The sequence below is a fragment of the Morone saxatilis genome, unplaced genomic scaffold (genome assembly GCF_004916995.1).
Source record: "Morone saxatilis isolate NCDOM2014 unplaced genomic scaffold, NCSU_SB_2.0 Contig6, whole genome shotgun sequence".
NCBI classification, from domain to species: Eukaryota; Metazoa; Chordata; class Actinopteri; family Moronidae; genus Morone; species Morone saxatilis.
Window position 1 is genome coordinate 13,453,993 of NW_023340206.1, and position 10,966 is coordinate 13,464,958.

The 10,966-nt window shown below is 39.3% G+C and overlaps 1 protein-coding gene across 2 annotated transcripts in view; it reads left to right on the forward strand.

Annotated features, from left to right (window-relative positions):
- Nucleotides 1–634: 634 nt before the first annotated feature.
- The window catches only part of LOC118339927 (growth hormone receptor-like), a 24,793-nt gene continuing 14,461 nt past the window's right edge, over nt 635–10,966 (forward strand). For both annotated transcript variants that reach the window (XM_035677748.1, XM_035677750.1), the window contains exon 1: nt 635–996. The gene's annotated coding sequence lies outside the window, so the exon portion shown is untranslated. The remainder of the gene's footprint in view (nt 997–10,966) is intronic.

A 10,966-nucleotide genomic window follows, 5' to 3' on the forward strand; every position in this document is an offset into this window, starting at 1 on the left:
ATTATTATTATTATTATTATGAAAATACATTTGAAAATGAACATTTTGAAAGAATAATTGTTATTATCTGAGCTTGAAAACTGCAGTTGATAAAACAATTTGAAGCTTTTGATCATATCAGCAAATATCAATCAACATTTGAACTTTATTTCTATGACAGCTGGACAAACGGCTGAGGAAGCTCATGTAACTGGGTTTTAATAACCAACTGAATAATTATTGGATCAATTATTAATAATTCAGTAATAATAATGATCAGTATGGAAGCTCAATTTCACCAGTCAAATTTAATTTTGAATTCTGATTTACCACTGTTTGAGTTTGGCTTGGTATTGCATATATTAATTAACTCTTATTTTCATAATTCTGACTTCAAAAGTAATTATTTTTTATTTATGATCACATAAAATTAAATTACAAAATCATAATGTCTTCTACTCTCTTATCATTTCAACTTAAAGAAACCCATTTTTCAGGTTGTGTCTCACAATGTTGATTCAGTATGTTGTAATAATTCTAATTTAATAAGTGTTTTAATATTTTTCTAATTATATTGCCTCTGTATCTCTTTTAACGTAGAATTAGTATGTTTTTATATTTTTGGTTTTTCTTTTGTTTTCCTGGTAGTATTGGTCTTCCATACATTCCTCCTCTTTCCCAAGAGGAGTAGATGGGAGGTGTGTCCAGTCCTGAGACTGGAGCCCCGGAGCTCCAGCTGGTGTTTGGCTGATGACGCTAGACCAGGTGGAGGAAAATCTCCTTACAGAGGAGGAAGAGGAGGGAGCCAAGAATTATACAGAACGGCAGTGAACGCAACACTCCATTGACACACAAACAAACACAGCAGCTCCCGTCCCCTTCACAGGGAGTTGAGCCGGACTACCGGCTGCATCCATCCGTCCTGGTCCCGGTGCGGGTCTATGTTCGAGGAGTCTCTCTTTTGGAGGCTTTAAAGCCGCAGCAAGCGGATCTGCGAGCGGTTTATATTCTTCAGAGGTAAGACGGACTCTTTATACTCGTGAACAGGTGTGACTCATTCATTGAAGGTAGAGCTCAATTAATGTAGTTAATGACAGTTAATTAAAGCTATAGTGCATTTAGTGAACGGGTTCTCATTCCCAGTTCAGTGTTTGCACTGTTGGATTCTGATTTTTAGGTTGTTGTTAATCAGTAAATCATTTTAAAATCAATTGTTAATTGTTTAACAACGTGCGCGCACAATGTCTGACTACCTGTGGTTGTGTCACCTGGATAATAAGGGTAGTTTAAACGACTTCCACCTGTTTCAGATTAGTTTGTGTGCTTTTTAATAAGCATTGTCCAACAAAAGGCCTGTGAAAGAATATTTGTACGACTGCTTCAGTTCACACTTAGTTTTCTAAGCATTTGTGCTCTTCTTCAAAAGGATGGATTTATTTTTGTCCAAGAGGTCCTGTAGAATGCTGTAAATGTATTTATTGAAATGAAGGTTATAAAAGGAAACTGGTTCCTAACCGCAGGACCCCCACAAGCCTGTGACCACAGAATTGAAGCAAAAGCTTCAATTTGTTGTATAAAAACTAAAAGTACAGGCAAGACCTTTGTAGTTTTAGAGCAAACAACACCAGAATTCATTGATTTCTTTTAAAATGAATCTTGTTATTACAATCTAATAATCCTGAAATCGTTTGTAAACTAGAATTTCTTTCCTTTGTCTATCTTTGTCTGCTGTGTGATATCATTCTGTTATATTTTGTTTGTGCTCTATATGTGATCATGGTCCTGAGTCACTAAATGAAATGAATGCAACATTTAAAAAACTAATGATACAGTGATGAATGATTGACAGTATAGGACAGAAGAAAAACACATTATTATGTTTTACTTTTCCAGACCTTTTTCTATAATCTTTGCTTTTCCTAGTGAATTTCTAGATGTCGTCACTCCTAACAAGTAGTCAGATAAGCAAGGGAACCAGCGGTTGATCATCGGAGAAAATCTCGTCCTGAATATTAAAGAAATTAAATACGAAAGTTGCACCTTAAAGGATCGCAGTTGTACCGGATTGTAGTGGCGGATTTATCTCACTGGGTAACTGTCCTTCATTTTATTTTTAAATGTTTAAGTCAAACTCCCAAGTTTGAAACTAATAATAATGATGATTTATTTTTCTTCTTTAAAAAAACATGAACGTTTTAGAAACAGAAAATCAGTACCTTAAAAATTGTTCAGCAAAAACTAAAATGAAAAACATAATAGTAATATTTTTAACTATTGCTACCGTATTGCTACCGTATTGCTACCCCGTCGCCCCCTCTCAGCGGTAACTGTATTTCCTTAATGCCCACATGTGTTATCGCAGATAAGAGCAGCAGGATGTGTACATCAGACCACACCCGAACATGCCAGAGAACAAACAAGATGTTTTCTGTGGCTGTTTGTATTTTAGAGCCTTCTGAATATTTGTCAAACACCTTCACCCTTAAAGCTGAAGCAGATGGGAATCACTAAATACCAACAAGATTACATCTGAGGGCAGCAGGGGAGGAAATGGTTGTAGGTAGCTCTGTCTACTTGTACTACTATAGGTGTGCATGTTTAATCACATATTGAACTTTGAAGATCTTTCTGTCTGAGCAATGTGCAGCCCAAACACATTTTCAGAGCACAGTTGGGCAAGCAGATGAACCTTTATCCACCCTGGACTTTTTATCTTTGTTGTTTTCAAACTAAGTGCTAAACATTTCAGAACTTACAGTCTGTGCAGTAAAAACTCCAGCATTCAGAAAGCACAAAAATCATAAAATATAACACACAAACTGAGCAGCTGTTGTTATTTACTTCAGATTGTGACTCATCCGTAGTCTGAGTACCTGTTGCAGTTTATGAAGGAAATCCTCTACAGACCGTTAACAGTGTGCCACTATGCAGATATCTTGTAAAAGCTGAAATTGAACACACTGAGATTAACTTTTCAGGCTGATATTTGCCTTGAAAACGAGTCAGAAAGAAAGAGATGTCCTATAGAATAAAGCTACGTGAAGTTTGACCTACATAGGTAAAATGCTTAATCCTAAAGCTGCTTACAGTGAACAGTCATATACGTTGGCATTGAGGAGGTGGAGGATTATGAAAAAGGACTCGTCAACATTAAACTTTGTGGGTCTCTGACACATTTTTCTGTGAAGTTTATGAGAGTTAACTTTTCGCTTATTGTTGATTCTGGATTCATCCGGTTGGGTTGAAATGTTCCCGTTGGTTTTAACCGTGTGGCATAAATTTAGAACAGGATGAGCTCATTGTACTTAAGTAGCCATTTTCTCAGTGAAGGGTTGATTAGCTGGTCAAAGTTTGTGTTTTGGTTAAGTGTGTCCTATTTGCTACCCAGGTACCTGTATGAATTTAACTATTTACTGAAGTATGTGTTATAATTGGATTGAAATGAATCTATTACCATTACTGTGCTATTGTTAATGCTAATGCTAGTAAGGACAACGGATTCATCATTAAAGGTCCAGTGTGTAACATTTAGGAGGATCTATTGTCATAAGTGGAACATAAACTTTATAGGTATGTTTTCATGAGTAAAAATAAGAATCGTTCTTTTCGTTACCTTAGAAGGAGACGTTTTTATCTGCAGACGCTGCTGGTCCCCTTCTGTGGATTCCGCCGTGTTCAACAGCGTGTTTCTACAGTAGCCCAGAAAGGACAAACTAAACGCTGGCTCTAGATAGGGGTGTTTGCATTTTTTGCGCATTCTCCTACACGCACATACAGCCTGTAATAATTCCCAGGTCGTCAAAAACAGACGCAAGCAGTGTTCAGTTAGCTGCAGTCTGCAAGATGCCACTCAATTCTACACACTGGTCCCTTAACGTTACAACCTGGTGTGTTTTACATGATGTGTAGAAGAGTTTTCATTGTTTTCTGATGTTTTTAAATGGATTAGGAAAACAGTCCATTAGTTGAAGCCCTAACTAAAAGCACTGACATGATTGCAAAATGATTTGAACTGGCTGCAGATGCTTATGTGATGACGAAAATCTGAGAAAAGCAGACACTCAAAGCACCATGAAAGATGACACGAGTAGAGATTTTAAATGGTTTTGGCAGCCTGAAAGCTGAAGCACCTAATCATGAATGATGGCTCTGAAAAGGATATTTTTTTTCCAGTTTAGATTTTATTATTTTTATTGGGTTATTTCAGAACTTATAGAGTTCATAAGCTTCTCTCACTCCGGCAGCTTTATGCAGGTCCAGTGTCATAGAGATACTCTATAGAGATGAGGAAGATCTGAATGTGCAACCATCTCTTGCTTTTCATCAGTGCTATTTTCCCAAATGTTTCCTACATGTAATGTGAATATATAAATATACTTGAAACTAGAGCAGCAGGTTTTGAATTGGCAGTGATTTAATAACATGGCAAAAGACTTAACAGGGTTAGAATCCAGATACTATATAGGCTTAACATCAACCAGCGAACCAGCTGTGTGAGCTTTTCTCTGCATGGCGGTGATAGATCTGTGACCAAAACCCGCTGTAGCAGGGAAAATCTCCTGCAGGCAATGGACTCTGCCTGCGGTGACGGAGGTGTGGAGTCTTGTCAAGGCTGGATCTGGCACACCAGAGGGGTTTTTCCCTTGTTGCCTGGCAGAGGAGAACATTGCCTGTGATGTAGACAAAGCCCTCTGCCTTGACCCAAAGTCTTGATGCTGAGGCAGAATGAATCTCTGGTCCGAGAGTCAGAGGTTTTGTAAATGTCGTCCAAAGATTTGGTTTTGTGTTTACAGTTTTGATAAAAGGGTGGACAGTTTCAAGAAATGTGACTTAAAAATTTCCAAAAAACTCTAAAATGTATTGATTTGCTCCCTCAGTTTTCTGTGAAACTTGTTTACGTCGCTTCTGAATCCTGTTTGTGAAAGTAAATAAGCAAGAAATCAGACATGAATGGATAGAAGCTGCAGGGGATTTCTCTGCACTGCACTGTACAATACTTCCTGTCTGCTGTACTCTAGAGTGGAAACCCAATAGAACATTGAGTAAAATGGCTGATCATGTGTCATATGACCTTTTTAACATAATCTCTCATTATCTGAGTAGCCCAAAGAAAGCTTCAGGCATCAAGGCAATGTTGAACTGCTGTGGTTCTACAGTAGCCGTTTGGCATTTTTCACACCACCGTAGCTTCTCCTACACGCTCCATTCTGCTTCATGCACCTTGTTTTAAACTGTTCTGAGCATTTCACCCAAAATAAATTGGTTTGGAAGCCAATAAGTTGGTTCCAAGTCGTTGTGCATCGCCCTTTGTTCTTTGTGATTGTTGTCAAATTAACACTGATATCTAGTCTAAAATTAACCATTGTCCTCACTGTGTGTTTCTGTGTCAGCATATTCCTGACATGAGAGCTGTTAATTAGTAACAGCTCAACATTGGTAACGTGATTATATAGTGCTGCAGTGTTTATGCCAAACCTAAACCTCAGACGTCAGCAGAGGTTTAGGTTTGGCGTGTGTGTGTGATTGGGTTCACAGCGGTGCATGTGACTCCCTGTGGATCGAATGCGGCTGTCTTTTCAGATCTGTGTTTCCTGTGTGTGTGTGTGTGTGTGTGTGTGTGTGTGCGTGTGTGCGCTGCCTGAGGCGCCATGTGAGCTGTGGTGGGTGGGTGCTCTGACCAGTGCTGGAATGGAGCTAGAGAGCGGCGCACATCCTTCAGATAAGACTTAATCGCTGCTGGTTCTGCGTGACGGTTGAAGTTGTGGCCACAAAGTCCAACAGCCGTGTGTCCGACAGCACAGCAACGTCTGGTTGTCTTACTGCCACATGAAAACACAATCACAACATTTTAGAGACACACAAAATTTTAATTAACTCTGACTTTCCTGAAGCACAATAAGAATGAACCCTTCAGCACTTAACTATTATTGTCAAAGCAGATTGTTTCAAGATGTACAAAGAAACTAACGTCACCTGAAGAAATGCAATACAAGAAACGCAGCTCAAAGTGCTTTACAGTCCAGCAATAAGTGGATTATGTGGATTTTGAATTAATCTCTTGTTTCTTTAACTCATTTATTAATTGCTTTACCTTATACCTGCTTAATTTTGTTGATCGACTAACCAATCAGCAGCCAAGTTTTGGTTATAAAACTGTTCACAAAAATCAGTCACTGACGGTATTAAAGGCAAAACATTTTTCTTTCAGCTGAATGTTGATGAGTTTTTACAGCGTCTGGTTTAACCTTTCGTACAGATTTAGGACTTTTTCTACAAACTACGACTGTGACTGAAGTTATATCTTTATGCTTATTTATTATGTTTCAGTTGTTTTCTCAAAAGATGACTTGAGTTGTCAGTGTAATAGCAATGGACTGAATGTAGTAATGAATTCAACTGAAGGTCAGCGAGAAGTCTCTCTTTTTTTTTTCGTGACTGCGTTTCTATTAAGCCTCTTCTCCCTGTTTGTGTGTCAGGACTTAATTAGAGTCTTTGTTGTTAAAGGTCAGAGACTAGCCTGTGGGGACTGCCGCCTTATCTCGTATTTTAAATAGCTTCATGTCTGCTCTCTCAGGGTGTATAACTCATTCCTTCCCTGACCACTTTTTTAATGCAGATAAATCATAGTAATCCCAGTTTTGCAGACATTTCCCCAGGGACAGAACTTCATAAACATATCTAGTTGTTTTTAGAGTAAACCAGCCAGAGCCATGGTGTACATATTTATGTGTGTGTGTTACATTCAAAAAGCAACACAACAGACAAGCAATACATAACACTATATTTTATATTTGTCTTGTTTTTTCTTAACCTGAAATAGTTATGTTAATATTTTGTCTCCACAAAGTGTCTTCATGTTAAATTTAAAAGGCTCCTTACTTTGCTTAATCAGTTACTATCTTGTTTACCTCAAGTACAGCCTTGTTCCAACAATAACAAACTTGGTGACTGTTGTGAGAGATATTTAAGGACATGAAATGGACCAAGGTCCTGTTTCCTAAAAGCATCGAATGGCTACGCAGGCTAGAAGGAACTAGCTCTCATTTAATTTTCATTAAGTCAACTTGTTTCCATATTTTGGGGTCTTTGGAGCATGTGAACAGGAAGTGTAACATTACCATGTGGGCTACAACTTGAGCTCAGTTTGCATATGTTTACAATTTTGGTACCATTAAATGTATGCAGAATAAGCTGTTAGCAGAACATGTTTGCAGTGTCCCCATGGATGTACGGACAGCTATCACTGGGTTCAAGATTCAAGGGAACTTGTCTCATTGCAACACAAGGATGCATTTGAGCACCAAGCATTGTGGATTTAAACACAGAGTCCGCCTCCTCTAGTGCCGCGGTCTCCTCTTGGGGTGACAGCAGATCTGGCTGGGTGGATCGTCTTGAAGTCTGCTGCTCTTCCTTTGCGCTTCCTTTCCCTGTGACTGTAGGCTATTCCTGGGTTACTTTAACCCTTAACCTTATTTCAAGGTTACTTTTGTCTTTTGTTTCTTTTATTTGGGCAGATAGGTGCGCAAAAGCTGTCTCGCAGGCGAAGCAAGGGCAGTGGATGACATGGGAAGGAGTGGAGAAGAGGAAGATCTCCTGGCAAGAGCTATGGGAAATGGAGGCATTCAGAGCAAGCTTNNTGCCTACGATGTCCTGCCATCTCCAAAGAACCTCAGCCAGTGGTATGGCGAAGACCCCACATGCTCATTCTGCCCGACTCCAGCAACACTGAAGCACATCTTAGTGGGCTGCAAGACCAGCCTCACCCAAGGCTGTTACACCTGGCGACACAACCAGGTGTTAAAGTGTCTTGCAGCAGTGACTGGAAACGCGACAGATGAGTGTAAACGCCCTTCAACCCCCATCATCCCGCTGGCAGGCAACAACATTTGTTGCTTGTCAGGCAGTCAAGGACCTCTCCAGAGATGCTGCAAAGGGGAGTCAGTGGCTGTGGATAAAGAGGAAAGACTCCACCTGGACCCTCAAGTGAGTAGATGGGATCTAGGGGGTGAACCTGGGACGCTGGGATTCACTGCTGAACCCTCTGGAGGTGTCGTGGGCCTATCAGCGAAACATCTAGGAAGGAGGGCGCCCACTTGATAACCCAGAGGATGCCATCGCTCACTTGATCATCCCACAGAGTCTTAGTAGTGTCTCAGGAATGCAATAAGGGATATCAACATCTAGTCCTACACAACAGATCTAAGCGGATTTGTGTAAATTTTCTTGCAAAGTACATCAGAGATAATTATATACTCTGAAAGATCACCCTGAATCTAAAACTATCTATGATACTGTGTATGTCTGTGTGTTCAGATTTGACTCAGTTATGACATTGTTTTTACAACACCTGCATGCACCTGTCGCTTTCACCTTGCACAGTACGTTTGTGTAATATCTCCCCCTCTCTGCACCTCCCCTTCAACACTCCCTCACAGTTTAAAAACCTCCACACAAAAGCAATTGATCGATATGTGTCACCATTCACTGTTTAACACTCTCATAATGTCTTCTATAACCAGAAAACAATGATGAATCTATTGAAGGTGGTGCCATCTAGCTGCTGTTTCCCCTGTGAATCAATAAAGTGGTTAATTAATAATTAGTTATGATATTTGAAGGCAAGTTCATCTCTCATTTGATCAGAGCGCACACTATATCTCCCATGTGGACATCCTGTTGCTTCACATTAAGCTTCTGGATGCGGCCGTATAGATTTACCTGTCAGCCTTCGAGCCGTCACAAACCTTGCCAGCGAGGCTTGGGTAGCGACGAGCCGGTTGTCACAGCAACAGGTGAATCTCATGTTGGGATTGGCTATGAGGGTCCAGAGGGATGCTTGATTCATGCATCATATGAGCATTTGAGAAACATGGCATCAATGCGACTGTCAGTGTCACGTGGTTATTAGAGCATTATTGATGCCTTTTTGTTGCACTCAACAGCTTGTTTTCTATTTCTGTAACAGATATTGTACAATATCTGCACATATTTCAAACCATCAACCTCATGTGAGCTCTGGGGAAAAATCCTGGGAATTACGTGTAATAAATTATTTTATGTTATTCTCTCACATTCTACGGCTCACCTCTCATCCGACCCAATTGGAACATTTAGTTAATTTTTCCATCGACCAATCAATTGGATGAAGGGTAGGTAGAATTTCAATCGACCCAGTTTTACTTTGGTTGACTACAGCTTTAGAAATTACAAATACTGATCTTTATTTACCAAATCCTGTTTATTCAGATTCAGATTCAGATCTCTATGCATTTAGACAAAAATGCATTCCAGAGAGCTACTTTCTTCAATTTAAATCCTTCTCACTCTAGTTTACCCAAATCTCTTCAACAGAGGTGCAGAGGTGCTTAATTTGCATTAACCATAGAGCCATACTGGCCACATTTATATGAAGTTTGCCCATTTACCCCTTTTTATTTGTATTAAAAACAATTTTTAAAACCTTGAATTTCAAGAGCTTTTAGGCCTTTCATTGGCCTTCTGATACTCAAGTTAACAACCAAAATAGTGTTTTGGCAACTATTTTGGGATAGAGTTGGCTCAGTTGAATTTAATTTAACACCACAAAGGCGAGTCTGTCCCCGTCATGGAGCCACGTAAAGGCCCTTATACCACATCTCACATTTGATTCATCATTCCAACACCAGACAGAGTTAATCTAATCCTGTCCAGCCAAGCACAGCTGTATGGCCACTTTTTCAACCCTTAAACAATTTGATCAAGTAATGACACATGATGTTTAATTAAATCGCAAAATTCTTGTCATTCACAAGGAAAATACTTCTCAGACATTCATTTAATCCATGCAGGCTCGGTATGTCCAGAATATTTTGTCAAAATGACTTTGACCTAATTTAAGGTCAATGTAGCAAAGTATCATCATAAAGGTTATATTGTACACTCCGGTTGCAGCTTTAATCATTCAGTATCCAGTTCCACATGTACTCATTAGATTTGTGTATTATATTGGGTCTTATATTGCTTGGAAGTGGTCTGAAGAACAGTATCTATGATCTGCTGTTGGGGTGTTACTACAGGTAGTAAGGTAATAAGATTATGGATATTAATATAATATGAGATATTGTGTTACAGAAAGTAGTGGAACAGAGGGTAGACAGGAAGTGACCAAATTCCTGTATCAGCCTCAGCTGTACTTTGTGACTAATGCTAACATAAACAGTAGTATGCTAACTAATATATAATTATATATAATAATTATTATTATATTGTTATTATTATTATTATTATTTTGTATCGTTACACCTTCCCAGCATCAAATCCGGCAGATATCACGTACGACAAACGTAACATGACACAATAGACGAGAGGGAGATTCGACCGTATTTGATGTTGCAGTTACATCTTTTTTCTTTTTCCATTTTTTAAGACTATAGTTTTTAACTCAAGTAAGCAGTTGAATCAGTACTTCTATTTATGCCAGAGCATCTGTACTTCTACTGTACGTCTACTTCTACACCTCTAAAATGCAGTATTTTGTAGTCAAACAAGGTAGATTTGAATTATATCTTATTGTATTGAATTGAATTGTATCTTACAGCCGTGTCAATGGTAAATGGACTGTACTTGTATAGCCCCTTTCTCCAACACTCAAAGCACTTACATGCCATATTCACCCATTCACACACAGTCACACAGTGATGGCAAAGCCAAAACTTGCTGTAGCTTTTATTTTCTAATGATGCAGGCAAGGTTGTGTCCTGGATTATGTGAATGTTCTCAAAAAGGCTGTAAGCTATTACTTTCTATCAGTATTCAAAGTCCCTATAGTGTTAGTACTACACACTACACTGGGGCGGCAGTAGCTCAGTGTGTAGGGACTTGGCTTGGGAACTGGAGGGTCGGTTCAAGTCCCGCAGACCACAAAATATGGAGTGTGGACTGGTAGCTGGAGAGGTGCCAGTTTCACCTCCTGTGCACTGCCGAAGGTGCCCTTGAGCAAGGCAACCTA